The sequence below is a fragment of the Mesocricetus auratus genome, unplaced genomic scaffold (assembly GCF_017639785.1).
Source record: "Mesocricetus auratus isolate SY011 unplaced genomic scaffold, BCM_Maur_2.0 Super-Scaffold_100691, whole genome shotgun sequence".
NCBI classification, from domain to species: Eukaryota; Metazoa; Chordata; class Mammalia; order Rodentia; family Cricetidae; genus Mesocricetus; species Mesocricetus auratus.
This window is the reverse complement of record NW_024429267.1, coordinates 46095073-46115012: the sequence shown is the minus strand read 5'-3', so window position 1 is coordinate 46115012 and position 19940 is coordinate 46095073. Positions and strand designations below refer to the sequence as shown.

The 19940-nt window shown below is 44.3% G+C and overlaps 1 protein-coding gene across 1 annotated transcript in view; it reads right to left on the bottom strand.

The window, feature by feature from the left end:
• The window catches only part of Cdhr4 (cadherin related family member 4), a 29218-nt gene that overhangs the window by 303 nt on the left and 8975 nt on the right, over positions 1–19940 (bottom strand). The window lies entirely within an intron of this gene.

The following is a 19940-nucleotide window of genomic DNA, read 5'->3' as shown; positions in this document are numbered from 1 at the left end:
TGCTCACAACCATCAAGATGACAACCACCCTAGCTAGGTAACCTTCAAAGAAGAAAGGGTTTGGGTTTTGCTTGCATTGTAACCACTAAGCACACAATTCAGTGGCATCAGATGCTGTACAACCACTGCCATCATCCATCTACAGAGCATGGGCTTCCATCATCCACACTGAAACTGAGCCAGTTTTATTTTTATGCTTATTTTTCTAGGAAACTGTTTCCGCGTCACCCAGGATGGCCCTAAACTTATTCCTCAAGAGAAGAGTCTTTTTTTACCTCAAACACCAGGTCATACAAGTTTCAAAACTTCTCTGCTGAAGATATAAACGGCAGGCATGAAAAGCCATACTCCGGCAGGATGTAAAATCATCTAAAACATTTTTTTCTCCCAGAAAGGGTTTCTCTGTGTAGTTCCAGCTGTCTTGGAACTAGCTCTGTAGACCAGGCTAGCTGAGAACTGAGAAATCTGTCTCTACCTCCCAAGTGCTAGAATTAAAGGTATGTACCACCACACTGGGCTGCTTAAAACAATTTGTAAAAATCTTTCACTTCTGCTTTCCTCCACAGGAACTCAGACGCTTCTATTTAACCTGTGGCTGTTAGTGAATGGCCTTGTCTGCTACCACAGCACTTCCCTTGCCACTGTACCAACCCCTGAACACAAGGCTCTTTGTATTCAGACACCTTCCCTCTAACGCTATTTTTCTTTTCCTCAACACAGTTGAAATCTGGGGATGGACGGATGGCTCAGAGGTTAAGAGCATTGGCTGCTCTTCCAGAGGACTCAGGTTCAATTTCCAGCACCCACATGGCAACTTACAACAGTTTTAACTCCAGCTCCAGGGGATCCAGCACCCTCACACAGCCATACATGTAGGTAAAACAATACCACACTTAAAAATAAAATAAATGCGGGTTTGGTGGTGGCACATGCCTTAAATCCCAGCACTTGGGAGGCAGAGGCAGGGAGATCTCTGTGAGTTCGAGGCCAGCTTGGTCTACAGAGTAAGTTACAGGACAGCCAGGACTACACAAAGAAACTGTCTTGGAAAGCAAAACAAAACAAAAAAGCTGAAATCTTAGAGTTCCACTGCCCCGCCTCTGAGCTTATTATGTACGTTGAACTACAAGAGAGTCCATCTGTCCTGTGTTTTAAAACACTGAGCAGACATTTTAAGATAAACCCTAAGTGTGTTGTCTTACACCTTAATTCCCACACTCTGGAGGCTGAGGCTGGAGATAAAGGTCAACATGGCCAAAATAAAATTTTGCCTCAAAAAGTCAAGAGGCTTGCCTCCACTAGGAGTTTGAGACAGCAGTTGGACTATATAAGACCCATTGTTTGTTTTTTTAAACAAACGAAGAATATCAGAATATATTATAGGAAAAGCACTGGTTCCCAAGAAGACTATAATTACCATCATGATCCTCTAGGAAGCAGTTCTCAACTTTCCTAAGGCTTCAACCCTTTAATACAGTTTCTCCTGTTGTGATGACCCCCAAACACAGAATTCTTTTCATTACGACTTCATAACTGTAATTTGCTACAGTTATGAATTGTACTATAAATATCTGATATGCAGATAGGTCTCAGGTGACCCCTGTGAAAGGGTCTTTAAACCCTTCAAATAGGTCACAACCCACAGGCTGACAACCACTGCTCTAGGTGGAAAGAAACTTGAATTTCCCTGGTGCACATTTTTCCTTCATCTGTCCCTGCACCACTTCCCTCACCTTCCTGTCTGTCCACTGCCATGTTTCCTCCTTGTCACCTGCTGTCACTCTACAGTCAAGACTCAGGGCTGGGTCCTCTTCTGTTCAACATCAGGCTCACACACCCGCCAGGCTATTCACAATAGGAAAGTTTACCAAAGCAAAACAGCTCTGCTCACTAAAACCCCTCTATACCTGCAATCTGCCCCGTTGCAACTGTCTTTACAGTTGCTCCCGTCAAAACCTAACTTGTTCTCTTAGTCTTCCATGAGGTACTCCTACTGGACCTACCATCAGGGCACATCAGGTCTCAATGGCTTCTGACTTCCAGTGCTACAGTCCTGGTATGATCAATCTCTCTCATTTCTAACTGTTCTGACTATTGTGGCCTTCCGGATTTCTTGTTCTCAAAACAGCAATCCTAGTTATTACAGTAAAATAGGAGTTAAGAACATGTGAGTCCTATATTGATAATGCTGCAACTAGCAATGGTGGAGCACTCCTTTAATCCCAGCACTCAGGAGGCAGAGGCAGGCGGATCTCCGAGCTTGAGGCCAGCCTGGTCTACAGAGCGAGTTGCAGCACATCCATGACTGTTACAAAGAGAAATCCCATCTCTAAACAAAAACGACAACAAAAAAAAATCTTAAAACAAGAAACTGCTGCAATGGCTTCTCATATAGAATAGAAGCACAAGTTCCTAACCCTAACCAGAGCCCATGAGATGGCCATTCCCTCACCCCACTTTTCGTTTCCTACCTCTTTTGTACTTATTATCCCATTCTAGCTATACTGGTCTCCATGCTGTTCCTCAAACACACAAGACTTATTAGCAGTAGCCATTCTCTCTACCCAAAACATTCTCCCAAGCTTAACTCCCCTGATGCCTTCAAGTTTTTGAAATGGGAAACCAATATGGCTCAGCAGTTAAGAGTGTGTACTGTTCTTGCAAAGAACTGGAGAATCCCAGCATTCAGGTCAGGTGGCTCACAACTGCCTGTAACTCCAGCTCCAGGAGGATCTGACACCTCTGAGCTACACTGTAACCTGCATTCATGTGCACATACCCAAACACATAGTGACAAATTTTTTTTTACATCTTTTAACTGAGAAAGATGACTCAGTGGGTAAAGTGCTTGCTGCACAAGCCTGGCAACCTGTGTTCAATACCCAGGAACCACATAAAGGTTAAAGGAGGGAGCCCACACCACAGCTGTCCTCTGAGTCTCTCTCCCTCTCCCCCCCCCCCACATTCGCTCTCGCTCACATTCTGTGACATGTGCCCCACCCCATCATATATTGACACAATTCCGAGACAGGGTTTCTCTGTATTGTTTTGGAGGCTGTCCTGGAACTCGCTCTGTAGACCAGACTGGCCTCGAACTCACAGAGATCTGCCTCTGCCTCCCGAGTACTGGGATTAAAAGGCATGCGCTGGGCTGGAGAGATGACTCAGCAGTTAAGAGCACTGACTGTTCTTCCAGAGGTCCTGAGTTCAATTCCTGGCAACCACATGGTGCCTCACAACCACCTTGAATGAGATCTGGTACCCTCTGCTGGCCTGCAGGCAGAAGGCTGCATATACAATAAATAAAAATATTTTAAAAAATTTTTAAAAGGCATGCGCCACCAACGCCTAGCTCACAATACATTTTTTAAAAATTTAAGTCTTTAAACTTTTGGCATGGTGGCACATGTGGTAGCAGGGCCTTTAGTCCCAACACTGGGAAGGCTTCAAGAGGGCGGATATCAAATTTGAGATTAGTCGAGCAGTTTACCAAGACCTGTTTTTTTGCCTCCTGTCTTTTTATCCTTTTGAGGCAGTGTTTTTCAGTGTTACCCTGGCTGTCCTGAACTCTGCTTTGTAGACCAGGTTGGCCTCAAAGTCACAAAGATCTGCCTGCCTCTGCCTCTGAGCACTGGGCTTACAGGCGTGTGCTATTTACCACCCAGCATCCAAGACCTTTCTTCAAACAAAAACTTTAAAAGGGGCTAGAGGCAGGCTGGGTGATGTCTGGTCCTGAGGATGAAGTGGCATGCATTTGTGATCCTACTGCTCCTAACAGAGCACAGCAAGACATGGCAGGCAGAGAGCTTTCAGGAGAATCCCTGGAAGCTCATTGGCTAGGGGGGGCCAGCTAGCGGGGTGTACACACAGCAAACAAAAGAACCTTCCTCAAACAAGGTAGAAGGCAAGGACCAACACCAGACATTGTACTCTAGCCTCTCCACAAGCACGCAAGTATGACCACCACCACACACACACACACACACACACACACACACACACACACACACACAGATACCAGACACATGTACATGACATGCATGTAGTTTTTTCTTAAGGACTGGAGGGGGTTGGGTTGCAGCTCAGTCAGCAGAGTGCCTGTCTAGTGTTCAAGGAGCCCTGTTTACATAATCTGGACATGGTGGCTCATGCCTGTAATCCCAGCACCCAGGAGATTGAGGCAGCAGGATCAAAGTCATCTTTGTTTGCACCATAAATTCAGAGTTAACCTGAGATATATAATTTCTCCTTCACAGTAAGATCTACCCTTATCTCACCAACTTAACTGTAACCTATCTGCATTTTACTTTCCATTTAAGTGGTTTTTTTCATTTGTTCTGGGTTGGGTGGGGAGAGGGGAACTGCTGGTACTGGAGACTACAGGACTACAAATGGTAGGCAAGCACTCTAGCCACTGATCAGCACCCCAAGCCTTTTCTCATGAAGTTTTGCTCCTATCCTACATGTTATACACTGAAGACACCTATTGTCTATTACTTGTTATTATAGGGCCAGCTTTATGAAGGTAAGGCCCTTTGACTATTTTGTTCATTGCATATTATTCTAAGTATGCAGAGCAATTCCTTGCACAGGATAGTTAATTAACGAACATATATTTAGACAGGATCACAGCCCAAAGGTTGAAAAGTGATAAAATATATGTATATTTATAAAGTATAAATAGGTGTATGCAATAAGATAAGTATATAACATGGCTGGGTAGTGGTGGGATACACTTTTAATCCCAGAATTTGGGAGGCAGAGGCAGGCAGATCTCTGTAAGTTCGAGACCATCCTGGTCTACAAGCAAATTCCAGGACAGGTTCCAAAGCTACAGAGAAACCCTGTCTTGAGAAAACAAAACAAACAAAAAAAGTATATAAGTATATAACATGAAAAAATGTTTATGGAGGAGTAAGAATTGTTTTTTTTTTTTTTTTTGGTTTTTGTTTTTAATATTAGGGCTTACTGCCTGGGTTGGTGGTACATTTAATCTCAGCACTTGGCTGAGACAGGTGAATCTCTGTGGACTGGAGCCCACCCTGGCCTACATAAGGAGTTCAAAGTCAGCCGGGGCTATAGAGTGAGGCCTGAATTAAAAAAAATATTACTATTTGTTTTGTTTAAGACAGGGTCTTAGTCTGTAAGCAAGTCCAAACTGGCCTGGAATTTACTATGTAGTCCGAGCTAGCCCTGAACTAAAGTATAATTCCTCCTACCCCAGACTCCTGAGATCTCAAGAGTATAGACATCACCCACCTCTATCAAAACCAGACACAAAAAGGTAAAAAGGCTTTTCAAAGAACAAAGTGGATATTAGACATAGAGCAAAGGATTACTGGCCTACAATCCACACCTCCACAGGAGGACCATAAGAGAGACATACATGGTCCCCAGAGAAGGAGAAAGGGACAAGATCTCCTGAACAAATTAGGAGCATGGGGGGAGGGGGACCTAGTATGGGGGACAGGAGGGGAGAAGAGGAGGTGGGAGAAAGACATGAGGGATAAGGAAGATTTCATCGGGGGAAGAGAAGAGGAAAGCAAGATAAGAGATACTTTAATAGAGGGAGTCATTATAGGTTTAAACAGAAATCTAACACTAGGGAAATGTCCAGAGATCCACAAGAATGACCCCAACTAAGAATCTAAGCAATAGTGGAGAGGCTACCTTAAATGCCCTTCTCCTATAATGAGACTGATGACTACCTTAAATGCCATCCTAGAGTCTGCATCCAGTAGCTGATGGAATCCAGTTGTAGAGAGGGAGGACCGAGACCACACTGGGGAAACCACAGAAACAGCTGACCTGAGCAAGTGGGAGCTCACGGACCCCAGTCTGACAGCTGGGGAACCAGCATAGGACTGAACTAGGCCCGCTGAACGTGGGTGACAGTTATGAGGCCTGGGCAGTCTATGGGGCCTCTGGCAGTAGAACCAGTATTTATCCCTAGTGCATAAATGGACTTTGGGAGCCCATTCCCCATGGAGGGTCACTCTCAGTCTAGATACACAGAGAAGGGCCTAGGCCCTGCCCCAAATGATGTGATAGACTTTGATGATCCCTCATTGAAGGCCTCACCCTCTCTGAGGAGTGGATGGGGGATGGGAGGGTTGATGGGGGCGCATGGGAAAAATGGAGGGAGAGGGAACTGGGATTGACACATAAAATAAGATTGTTTCTTCTTTTTTTGGTTTTTTCGAGACAGGGTTTCTCTGTGGCTTTGGAGGCTGTCCTGGAACTCGCTTGGTAGTCCAGGCTGGTCTCGAACTCACAGAGATCTGCCTGCCTCTGCCTCCCGAGTGCTGGGATTAAAGGCGTGCGCCACCACCGCCCGGCAAGATTGTTTCTTATTTAAATAAAATTTTATTTAACAAATTCCAAACCAGCAACAAAGGGAATATAAATTATGTGCAGATTCTAGAAAAGATTTAAGTGAATCAAAAACAAGTGTAAATGTAGTCAGACAAGAAATGCATAAAAAGCCAGGCGGAGGTGGCTCACACCTTTAATCCCAGCACTAGGGAGGCAGAGGCAGGAGGATCTCCGAGTTCGAGGACAGCCTGGTCTACTGAGCGAGTTCCAGGACAACCTCCAAAGCCACAAAGAAACCCTATCTGAGAGGGGGTGGGGAGTCTAGCACAAAGAGGAAAAGCTGTTAACAAACCTGTAACAAACTATTTTTAAATAAGGAGCCAGATAAAAGACCCTACTGAACTAAACTTAGGAGACAAAAGTAAATGGTTGGGGGTTTTATTTTGGGCCTTTTAGCTTTTGTTTTTGTCTGATTTAATTCAACAACACAACAAGCCTACAAAGTGGCAGTGAATTAAAAAGTCCTGGCACACAAAAGAAAAACTGTGGTGAGCTTTGGTTGCAAACAAGGTCAGGGTATTGTAAGAACCAAAACAGTCTCCAGGGCAACTGCAAGGCAGTACCTGGTCCCCACACTCCTCAGTCAACCAAACACAGATTCAGAGCAACAGGCTTGCAGGCTTGTTCTCTAAGCTAAGGCAGTCGTGGTATACTCTGTTGATCCTAGTACTTGGGAGGCAGAGGCAGGTGGATCTCTGTGACTCTGAGGCCAGCCTGGACTACAAAGTGAGTTATAGGCCAGTAAGGTATAAACAGTGAAAAACAAAACAAACAAAAAGAATTGCTGGAAATTGGGCCAACAAGATGGCACAGCAAATAAAAATACTTGCAGAGTCAGCATGATGACTTGAGTTCAATTCCCAGCACCCATAGTAGGAGAACAGATTCCTCAAAGGTGTCTTTCACATGTGGCCAAGATACACAAACACATGTGGCCAAGATACACAAACATACATACAGTAGCAACTAAAAACTCAGTATTATGAACTGGATAGATGTTTCAGCTGTTAGGACTGGCTGCTCTCCCAGAGGACCTGGGTTTGATTCCAAACAACTGTATGATGGTTTACACCCATCTGTAATTCCAGTTCCAAGGGATCCAACACTTTCTGACCTCTGCGTATGCGCACGCGCACACACACACACAGTACACACATTTAACATGCAGTAGAACACCCATACACACAAAGTCTACAATTTTTAATAAAATTAAATTTTAGGGGGCTGGAGAGATGGCTCAGTAGTTAAGAACACTGACTACTCTTCCCAGAGGACCTGGATTCAATTCCCAGCACCTACATGGCAGCTCACAATTGTGTGTAATTTCAGTTCCAGGGACCCGACACCCATGGCAAAGCACCAATGCACATAAAATAAAAATAAAAAAGTTATTTGCATGTTCGTGTCCACACAAATGAGCGCAGTGCCCACAGAGGCCAGAAGCACCAGATTCCCCGAGGTACAGCTGAGGATACAGGCAGCTGTAAACTACCTGATACGGGTGCTAGAACTCAAGCTCAAGTAATCAGAAAAGTAGTATATGCTCTTAAACCCCGAGTCATTTCTGCAGCCTCTAGAACCCACATTTAAAGATTTTACTCTAATTACGCATATGAATGTTTGGCTGATATGTATATAAATACACCACAGATGCCTACAGAGAGCATCATATCCCCTAGGAGTGAATTACAGGTGGTTGGAAGTAGGTGCTAGAAAGTGAACCCATGGCCCTCTGCAAAAGCAGCAAGTGCTCCTTGACCACTAAGCCATCTCTCCAGCCCCTAACACATACATTAAAAAAAAATGATGGTTCCCATCTTTTTTCTCAGCCCAGAGAGACAGAAACAGGAGGATCTCTGTGAGTTTGAGGGCAGCCTGATCTATATAGTAAGATCCCCCCCCAAAAAAAAGTAAATAAAAAGAAATGGGTTCCAGAAGTGGCAGTTGGTACAGGCCTTTAATTCCACTCCTACAAGATGGATTTCTGTGAGTCTCAGGCCAGTCTAAGACACAAGGTTAAGACCATGTCTCAAAACAACAACAATGAAGGAATAATAAATGGGTATGATGAGATATATTCCCAGAACTGGGAAGGTAGAAATAAGTAGATCCTTGGAGCTTGCTGGCCATCCAGCCTAGCCTACTTGGTGAGTACCATGCCAGTAAGAAGCCTCTATCAAAACGAATGTGAACTTATTATGAAATGAACCTGAGGCTGTCCTTGGCCTTCACCCAAATAGACACATAAGTATGTATGTGTTAGTGCACACACGGAATACATATAGTAAATGAAGGATTTTTGTTTTCAGTTTGTTTTTTTTTTCTGAGACAGGGTTTCTCTGTGTACCCCTGGCTGTCGTGGAACTCACTCTATAGATCAGGCTGGCCTTGAACTAAGAGATCTGCCTGCTTTTGTCTCCTGAGGGCTGAAATTAAAGGCATGCACAACCACTGCCAAGCCTTAAATGAAGTTTCAAAACAATTCAAAAAAAGAATTGCAAGCACAAGTTATTCTAGGCTAGAACAGGATGGCGGTTTAAATCAATCCTGTGTTAAACAAACTATAACTTGGGCATGGTTGTATACATCTATAATCCCAGCACTCAAAAGGCTAAGGCAGGAAGATTAAGTTCAAAGCCACACTGGGTTAAATATGGAAACCCTGTCCTCAAAAATAAGGTGTTGGAAAAAAAATAAAAAAAAAAAAGATGTTGGGGGATCTGGTAATAATTCATCAACTCTATTCAGAAAAATGATAGTTGAGTAACTTAACTCTAACAGTTTACCAGTTTCCAATAAATTTAGCTCCAAACCCATCCTCTACTGCCTACTTGGCGAAAACAGATGAAATCATTATTTTTCCTCTGCTAGCTCATATTAAGCTTTGTCAGTAGACATTAAAGAAGCGCTAATGCAAAAGGAAGAAGCTTTTCATTCTGGTTCCACTGTGCAGCCCTCACCAGGCCTCCACCACTTAGCCAGCTTTCCTAGAGCCCAACCACAGATGTTCTGACTCCCACGATACATCACAGAGGCCAGCAGCTTCCTCTAACACCTCACTTGAGAACTTCACAGTATAGTGCTTCTGGTGACAAATTTCCTTGCAAATGGAATCTACCCACTAAGTTCTAGGATGTTGATTTCTAGCATGTTCTGCCAACATAGTCCCACAATGATTTTTTTCTGCCATGTAGTAAGGCAAAACTGTGCCCCATCTAACAAGATATAGACCTTAGTCTATGAACAGGGTCTTCCTTAAGGATGTTTATTAGCCTGAGGGGCCACAGCCACCTACCACTTCCCAAATATAGTTTTCTATCCTTTTCTAGAGTTCTCTCTAGTTCTGACTAGCCAAGTCCCTCAATACTCCCAATTCCTTATACTAATTTATATATATTCACAGTTGGCTGGGATTTAACTCAGCTGTAGAACACTAGCCTACAATGTATAAGACCTTGAGCTGAGTTCAGTCCCTACAACTAAATGGGAAAAAAAATAACACAAATAAAAATCTCCAGTTTAGTCAGGTACAGTGACACATACCTTTAGTCCCAGCATTCAAGAGGCAGAAGCAGGTGGATCTCTGAGTTCAAGGCCAGTCTGGTCCACATAGAGAATTCTAAGACAACCAGGGCTAAAAAAGAAAGCATGTCTTAAAGAAAAAAGAGGGGGGGAAAAACCCTCCGATTTTATTATCTAATAAAATCGTGTGTATTTGTTTTTTGTTGTTGTTGTTCTGTTTTGTTTTTTTCTGAGACAGGATTTCTCTGTATTGCTTTGTAGCCTGTCCTGGAACTCGCTCTGTAGACCAGGCTGGCCTTGAACTCACAGAGATCCACCTTTCTCTACCTCCCAAGTGCTGGGATTAAAGGTGTGCACCACCACTGGCCGGCACAATCGTATATTTTATTGTTTATCTTCCCAGACAGGTTAGAAACTTCCTGGTATTCATGTTTATATTCTGTGCTAATGAAAATGAACATCTTTTAACTTTAGCTGCACTTTTGGTACTTAAAATACCAAAAATCGGGGCTGGAGAGATGGCTCAGAGGTTAAGAGCACTGACTGCTCTTCCAGAGGTCCTGAGTTCAATTCCCAGCAATCACATGGTGGCTCACAACCATCTACAATTCAATCTGGTACCCTCTTCTGGCATGTAGGCAGAACAGTGTATATGTAATAAGTAAATCTTTAAAAGAAAATACCAAAAATCATCAAAACATAGCCTGGTAGAGTAGGTTTGTAATCCCAGCTAAGTCAGGAAAGTCATAAATTCAATACCTACAAGGCTACACAGCCTGGACAACTAGTGAGATCCTGTCTCAACAGAAAAAGTGGAACCAGAACTGGAGATACAGCTCAGTGTACAACACTTGCAGAGCACATTGAAGGCATAGGTTCAATTCCCTGTACTGTAAAAGTTCTGAAAAACCAAGTGGTAATGTGACTGGGTCTTTTGTCAGGCCAGCTCGATGAGGTACAGAAAGCAGGCATCTCCAACAGGTACCACAGGAAAGAGACTTGTCAAGCAAGGTTCCACAACTAAATACTTAAAACATTATTTTCTTTGGTTGCTGGAAAAAAGTGTTAAGAAACAGGGTCTAGTGACTGAAGGGATGGTTCAGAGGCTGCTCTTCCAGAGGTCCTGAGTTCAAGTCCCAGCAACCACGTGGTAGCTCACAGCCATCTCCAGTGTGCTCTGATGCCCTCTTCTAGCACATGCAGATAGATCACTCATATACATAAAATAAAAAATAAATTAAAAAAAAAAACAGGGTCTAGCTAGGGGTGAGGGCAGGAGGGGGTGGTTGCACATACCTTTAATCCCAGCACTCAGAGGCAGAAGCACGCAGATTTCTGAGTTCGAGGCTAGTCTGGTCCACATAGTGAGTTCAAGGGCAATTAGGCTATAAAGAGAAACTCTGTTTCAAAAAAAAAGGGGGGGGGTTGGAGAGATGGCGCAGTGATTAAGAGCACTGGCTGCTCTTCCAGAGAACCCTGGGTGCAATTCCCAGCACCCACAGGCTCACAACTGCCTGTAACTCCAGTTCCAGGGGATCTGACACCATCACATAGACATACATATAGGCAAAACACCAAAGCACCTAACAGAAAGACAGTCTAGTATGAAGAAACAGGGCCATATGCAAGCAGTACACACCACAGGTCACTTGTTCAGTTTACTACTAATGCAAAATTACATGGCAATCTCAAAACTAGAGACAACAAATCTTTCTGGGCCTTTCCACATTACTAGGAAGCAAGGCCAAAGGGTATGAGGGAAGAAGTGTCTCTGCATTTAATTCAGTGTGCCTCAAAGTCACTTCTCTGCGCAGCTTCAGGAATCATCTAAACCCTGAAGGCAAGTCAGGGAGTGGGCACATGCCTGTGATTTCAGCACTTCCAAGTGGAGGCTGAAGATCAGAAGTTCAAGGTCCATCTCAGCTACCCAGTGAGTTCAAGGGCAACCTGGGCATGTGAGACCGTACCTTTTAAAAAATAGCAAAATAAAAATAAGAACTGAAGGCAACAATTACAAAGTCTTCACTCTCTAAGAAATGTCTATAATTCAATATTTCATCTAAAGAAAGAATGGTATCCAAGAAACCCTCACATCATAGGTCGTGTTTGGCTAGGGCGGTAATATAATCTTCTGGGGCTTTTTTAGTATATACTCATTATACAAAATGATGGGTTTTACTATATTTTCATACATGCATATGATCGTGAATTCTGTTCATATCCAACCTGAACCAGTCTCTCTTGTGCCCTTTACCACCCCCCTCACGTGTCCCCTCCCTGTGGCTAAATACTCTGCCTTCTATTTTTATGTTTTAATTTAAACACCTTTTAAAATATTCTGCCCCGTTGGTGGTGGCACATGCCTTTCATTCCAGGTGGGTAGAGGCAGATGATCTCTGTGAGTTCCACGCCAGCCTGGTCTTCAGAGACAGTCCCAGGACAGCCAAGGCTAGCCAAGAAACCCTGTCTCAAAACAAACAAAACAACAACAAAAACAGAAAAAAATTCTGCTATGGAGAAATATGCAGTATTTGTCTTTCTGAATTTAGTTTATTTCACTTAACATGATGATCTCTAACTCCATCCATCCACCATGCAGTTTACACAATTCCTTTTTGATTTTCTGAGACAGTGTCACTCTACGTAATTTTCTTTTTCATAACTGAATAAAATTCTTACTCAGTTCATCTGTTGGTGGACTGCCAGGCTGATTCCATACCTTGGTTAATGGGAATGGTGCCACCATAAAGGAATGCGAATGTGTAGGTATCTGTCAGACACTTAAGATTCTTTTAGGTAGTACAGGAGTACTCTATAGCTGGGTCATACGGTAGTTCTAGCTCTGAGGAGGGGTTACATCCCTCAGAAAACCTCTAATAACATATATGTTCAAGCAAAACATTTCTAATAAAAATGAGCTGAAATTTTTCCTTAGGCAATAAAGACACTGATAACAACTAAATCTAAGTTGCAGCTAAGAGTTGAAGGCTAGTCAGAACTACATAGTGAGTTTCAGGCCAGATGGGCTACAAGGTGAGGCCCTGTCTCAAAAAACAAAATATTCTGCTTATACAGAAAAATACTAAAGGTGACATCACAATTTCTTTTTCTCATTTAAATACATATTTAAATATTTTTACTGAAGTTAAGAATTTTAAATTATTTGTGTGTGTGCATCTGCATGTGTGTGTGAACACACATGCTACAGCAGTTGTAGAGGCTGGAGGACAACTTGCAAGAGTTGGGCTTTTCCTTTCACCACGTGGGTCCTGGGGATGGAATTTGAGCCATGAAGCTTGGTGGCAAAACCCTTTATCCAATGAGCCATCTAAGCCTCAACCAACCCATATTTTAAATAACAGCTTTATTGAGATGACTCACATCACACAATTCACCCATTATAGTGTACAACTCCGTGGTTCTTAATATAATATCAAAAACATGCAACTATCACCACAACTTCAAAACATTTAATTATCTCAAAAAGACATACTATACACTTTTGTTATTACTTCCCTACCCTACCAACACCTGGAAGCCCAAAGCAACCACAAATGGTTTGCACTGGATGATGCCTAGAAACACATTCACACAAATGGACTTTCACACCTGGGTTTTTTAACTCTACACATTTCTGAGGCTCAAATACAATACACACTAGTATTTGTTTACTGGGTTTTTGTTTTAAAACATAGTCCCTCGACGGGCAGTGGTGGCGCATGCCTTTAATCCCAGCACTCGGGAGGCAGAGGCAGGCGGATCTCTGTGAGTTCGAGGCCGGGCTGGACTGACAGTCTCCAAAACAACACAGAGAAACCCTGTCTCGTAAAACCAAAACAAAACAAAACAAAACAAAAAAAAAACCATAGTCCCTCTGTTATGTAGCTCTGGCTGTTCTGGAACTCACTCTGTAGATCAGGGTGGCCTTGAATTCACAGAAATCCACCTGCCCCTGCCTCCTGAGTGCTGGGATTAAAGGTGTGTGCCACCGCCACCGCCACTAGCCCCCTTTCATTTTTGAGTAACATTCACTATATGAACAGATTTTACTTATCTACTCATATGATGTTGGACCTTTTGGGTTGTTTCCTTCTTTTGTTATCTTTAATTATGTATAAGGGGGTAGAGGCAGGTTTGTGAATGTGAGTACGTGCATGCAGAGACCCTAGATGTCAGAGCTAGAGTTATAGACAACTTCAAGCCTCGTGACCTAACTCAGGTCCTCTGTAAGAACAGCAAGAGGAGTTGGGCAGTGGTGGCACACACCTTTAATCTCAGCACTCGGGAGACAGAGACAGGTGGATCTCTGTGAGTTCGAGGCCTGTCTGGTCTACAGAGAGTGCTCCAAGGCAGGTTCCAAAGCCATACAGGGAAACCCTGTCTTGAAAAATCAACACACAAACAGCAAGAGCTCTCAACTGCAGAGCCATCTCTTCACCCCTCTTGTTATTAATGCTGATGCTATAAATATTTACAATCAGTTAAAGAACTGTCTAAAGCTAGACACGATGGCACATGCCTCTAGTCCCAGAGTTCAGTAGAATTGAGTTCAGGGCCAGCTGGGCTACACAGTCAGAGAGGGGAGGCAGGGAGAAAGGAGGACTGCCACACTGTTTCCAAAGCTGCTGCACTGTTTCCCATCCCCATTACTAGGGTGTGTAAGGCCTCCAATTTTTCCACATCCCTACCAGTGCTGTCATTAGGAGTTTTTTGGCTTCAGAATATGTTGCTTAATAACTGTTCATTCAATCATAATACACCCAGAGTTTTATCACATGCAAAGTGCTCTTACCCAACTGATATCAAATTTTAGATATAAAGAGTGCAGCTGGACAGGCATGATGGTGCACACCTGCAATTGTAGAGAAGTAGAGGCAGGAGGATCAGGAAATTCAGAGTTAGCCTGGGCTATAAGAGATGGGGGTTGGGGGTGAGGGTGGGGAGCAGTGAAATGGCTGAGTGGGTAGACAATTGCTATCAAGTCTGAGGACTTGAGTTCAAGCCCTAGAACCCACATGAAAGAAAGAACTACCTCCTGCAAGTTGTCTTGTGACCTCAACATGTACAATATAACATGTGCACTCCCCCCACATACATAAAACAAGCAAAAAGGAAGAAACTTCCTTTAGAGACAGAGACTGTCCAGCCCTCGTCCCACTTGCTTAGCCTACTTGCTTTTCTCTTTCGTGCAAGGAGCAGGAGTAACTCTACAAATAAAACTTTTATAAAGGGGTTCAGAAATGCAGAAGCCTACTCTTTGGGGGTGGGGAATCGTGGTGGTAGTATACCAGCCTAAATGTAATTTCAAACCCTAGCAGCAAATACAAGAATTTTCATCTATAGGCTAGAGAGATGGATCAGCTTTTTCTTTTTTCTTTTTGGTTTTTCAAGACAGGGTTTCACTGTATAGCTGCTTGTCCTGAAACCAAGCTAGCCTCAAATTCAGAGATCTGCCTGCCTCCTGGTGCTGGAATTAAACCTGTATGCCACCACTACCCAGGTCTTTTCTTATATATGTACATGTGTGCATGCAGATTCGAAGGGAGGCCGGGAGGATGCCTCTCTGTCTGAGCCAGGCATAGTGACATAGTGTCAGGAGGCAGAAGCAGGTGGATCTCTGTGAGTTCAAGGCCAGCCGGTCTACAGAGTGAGTTCCAGGACAGCCAGAACTGTTACACAAAAGAGGGGAGGGGAGAAGAAGAGAAGAGGGGGGAAAAAAAGAAACAAGCAAATGGCGAGATGGCTCTGACCTCCAAATGCATACCATGATGGGGTATGCACGAAATTAACAAGTGTAAAAACATTTCTAAAGAACTAAGATAACCAGCCTCTTAGTTCAGCTGGAGCACATTACTCAAAGTGGGTGCTGGGAACTGAACCTGGGTCCTCTGAAAGAACAGTCAGTGCTCTAACTGCTGAGCCATCTCTCCAGTCCCAGAAACTAGGGTCTTATGCATTAGACAGGCACTCTACCATGTTTTCCTCCAGAACTTTTTGGGGGTGCCTATGGGGGGTGGTTGTACATATGCTGTAGTCATTCCTTACAAGTCTTCCACCTTCTGTTATGTTGTCTTTATGGTTGATATATTATTTATGATTTACTAAAGTTTGTCTGAGGATTCAGAAAGCAAAGTCAGCCACAAGTCATAGAAACCATGCACACACCTTCAATTCCAGCAGCCAGAGCTAGGAGGTGGTGGCATACATATTTAATTCTAGGACTCAGGATTAAGAGACAGACAATCTCTGTGAGTCCAAGGCCGCCCAGATCTACACAAGACTGACCCAGTCCTAAAGAGAAACAGCTCACACAAAGATGATCTTGGCACCTGTGATCACATGTCTTTAATCCCAGCACTAGAGGGATATAAAACATAGGGTCTTCAGTAGTCAGGATCAGCCATTCATTCTACAGCCACATTGAGAATAAGATTAAGAGTTGGATTATCAACCTGGATTACAAAACAAGTTGGTGGCCTCCCTAGGCTACACAGTAATAGTTTGTCTCAAAAAGTGAAACAGGGTTGGCAAAATGCTCAGGGGATAAGGGTACTGTCACACTAACATGAAACCCATGGTAAAGGGAGAGGAAGTTGTCCTCTGATGTCTACAAACTCCGTAACACGTATCTGCACACAAGCACAGCGCAAAAAGCAGAGCAAATCCTATTCTGCTGCTCAGGGTTTACTTGTTTAATGCTTTTGCAGTTCAAAGGGAGTGGAATATGCTCCAGGAATCAAATGCTTGAGATGTCTTATAAAGCCAGGGAAGACTTGAACTGGACTCTGGAGATAAACGATGAAGAAAAGTAAGAGAATCCTAAACAGGGGCGAAGGTCACGGGATTCAGCAAGCAAGAGGACTGGGGAGTGAAATACATATGGAGCACTGAGCAAAAGCTCTTAGTTAGCGGATGATAAAGATAAAACCTAACAAGGTGGGCTGGGCAGCAACACTTTGGATGCCTCATTAGGACCTCAGATCTCATTCTATAATCTTGCCTGTCCTCGAGCCCCCCAACCCAGGCTTTCTCTGTGTAGCCCTCCCTGGTTGTCTTAGACTTGTAAACCAGGGTGGCCTCAAACTCAGAGATCTACCTTCCTCTGCCTCCCGTGTAGAATAACCACCATCTGTGATACCTAACTGTTCCTAATAGTTTAAAAGTGCTAAACCAGCCCATGCCAGAGGAAGGTGGAGCTCTGTGATTCTGAAGTCATCCTGGTCTACATAGTGAGTGATAGGACAGCCAGGGCTATGTTAAGATCATCTCAAGAAAAAGAAAAGAAAGTGTTAAGCCAGTTGTATGTACACTTGAAGTCCCTGCACTCTGAGGAAACAGGTGACTTTTGAGTTTCCATAACAGCCTGACATACACAAAGAACATGATCTCAAAAAACCTGAAGTGAGCCAGGCAGTGATGGTACATGCCTTTAATCCCAGTACTCAGGAGGCAGAGGCCAGCCTGTTCCACAGAGTGAGTTCCAGAACAGTCAGGGCTACACAGAGAAACCCTGTCTCAAAAAACTAAAATAAATAAACCTAAAGTAGCCTGGCAGTGGTGATACACACCTTTAATCCAAGCACTTGGGAGGCAGAGACATTCCGATCTCAATGAGTCTGAGGCCAGCTTGGTCTGCACCAAGGGAGCTCCAGGACAGGCAGGACTGTTAAACAGAGAAACTCTGTCTCGGAAAACCAAACCAAACCAAACCAATAAACCAAAAAAAACCTAAAGTGTTGAAGTTTACAAAATGAATTATTGCAAAGACAAAGACGACAGAGGACGAACTACCACAAAAATGGTCTTTATGATGCAGCATTTAAAATACCCAGCACAGAAATATTGCTATTGTCTTTGGGTAACTGTTGAATCAAGCATCATACCCTATTCATGAGCTAGTAAACAAAGCATAAAACAAATATTAAACAAAGATATTGAAAGTCTGTATGTATTTTGATTTCCTTGGAACAGCAGTTCTTTTTTTTTTTTTTTTTGGTTTTTCGAGACAGGGTTTCTCTGTGGCTTTTGGAGGCTGTCCTGGAACTCACTCGGTAGACCAGGCTGGTCTCGAACTCACAGAGATCCGCCTGCCTCTGCCTCCCGAGTGCTGGGATTAAAGGCGTGCGCCACCAACGCCCGGCTGGAACAGCAGTTCTAATATGGACCAAGGAGAGTTTAATGGGCCTTGGAACTCCCTGAGACTGTATGCAGAAGACAATGCTGACAGCTTGATTAATTGTCTCCTTCTATATCACTAAGAGATCCAATACCCAAAATGAGATAAGAGTCTAACTTAAGGGTTAGTGCTTTTAGCACAAACATCAAAAAATTAACCCTGTGACTGATTGATTTAACTTCCAAAAATAAATAAAAGCAATGGGAGCTGGGGGGGGGGGTCCCGGGATAACACACTAAGAAGCTAACATTTTAGCATTTCCTTTAGTAGCTACCTAAGAAACTTTATTTAAAAGGCTATCAATCATTCAAAAAATGGCCCCGTGGAAGGGCAATGAAATAAGTAACAATACTACTCAACTTCTCTCTCACAAGCAGATTAGCAGCAAACAGCAAGCCCCTGCCGCCTGTGCCCTGGCTTTCCAAAGACACCTCCAGACCGGGGTGATGCTTTCTTTCAAAATTAAACATTCAGAGGTGACAGAAATGAAGGGTACTGCCTGCCTGACCTCCTTCATCATCTCTTGTAGGTTTCATATGACGACAACATACAAGACACCTGTGTGGGAAGCTAAAGGACCATGGGTAAAAATGTGTGTCAGAGCAGGCAGCTCCACCTCCATCCTAAGAAACAGGCCCAGCAGGCTGTTTTCACCCAGCATCAACAACATTTAGCACTGCTTTTGTTTTGAGACAGGGTCTTGCTATGCAGCTCCGGCTAGCCTGCAACGTGGATAATCCTCCTGCCTCAGTCGAGTGCATGAGCTCATACCCGGTTTCAGTTCTGTTAAAAAGTTAATGGGACAGTTCAAGACCGTCCACAATAAAAACATTTTTAGTAGTCCTAACGTACTGTCTCTTTAGGAGACAAAAAAAAAAAATTAACCAAGCCACCACCATCCTTATCCTCCTAAAACTCTCTCTCCAAAAAGAGTGGTGGTCAAGCACCAAAGAATTTATACCCCCAAATAAAACTCAGCCATTACAGACATTTAACCAGGTTCTTCAAGAAGCAGTATACAGTCCGGAAGAGCACAGAATGTTCCAAGGGGTCTCCATGCAAAGAGACAGGCCGCACCAAAACCACAGAGCCCTGATACCAACCTGCTCGGCTCCTAAGGCATTTTAGGCCTGTTTCTTCTAATCTTAATCTCAAACGGCCTGAAAAAAATTACTCGCAAGGGTGTGATATCTAAGAGCGACATACATTTATCACTGGTTTAGAGGAACATTTCCGCCGGGAGAACAGGCAAGCAGTGACCACATCTCAGCACTCCGGGTCAGAGGCACCCAGGGATTTAGTCATAAAGACAGGTTTCCCGCTATTCCGGGCCGGTCCTTGGGCACAGGGCTCTCCGACCTCCACCCGGGCTGCCCTCCCAGCCTCGGTGCCAGCATCTGGGAGGCTCCGCGCAAGGCCAACCAGGACGCTGGGATGATGTTCCAATGATGCTCGGCCTAAGTCCCGACCCTGCCCTACGCGCGCCAGCTACAACCCCGCGCCCGCCGCCACCCTAGCCGTGGGTGTCGGGCGGGTCTTTTGGCCCGACTCCTGTCACTCACCGGCCGGACCCGGGCAGCGGGCGCCCAAAGCTCCCCACGGGAGCTGGGCCCCCCGGGCCTCCAGGTTTCGGCCCGCCCCCTGGCAGGCAGCGCAGGTGGCTGAGCCCCGCAGCAGCGGCCCCGCACCGGCCGCTCGGTCCAGCTCCTAGCGCTGCCCACTGGGTACGGATCAACAACAAGATGGCGGCCAGCCGAGGGGGCGGGGGCCGGGCGTCATAGTAACCAAGGACAGCAAAGAACCCGCCCCTGACTGAGGTCCTCTCCAATCAACAGCCTCTCCTCCCGATGCCTGCAGGAGTTCTCCC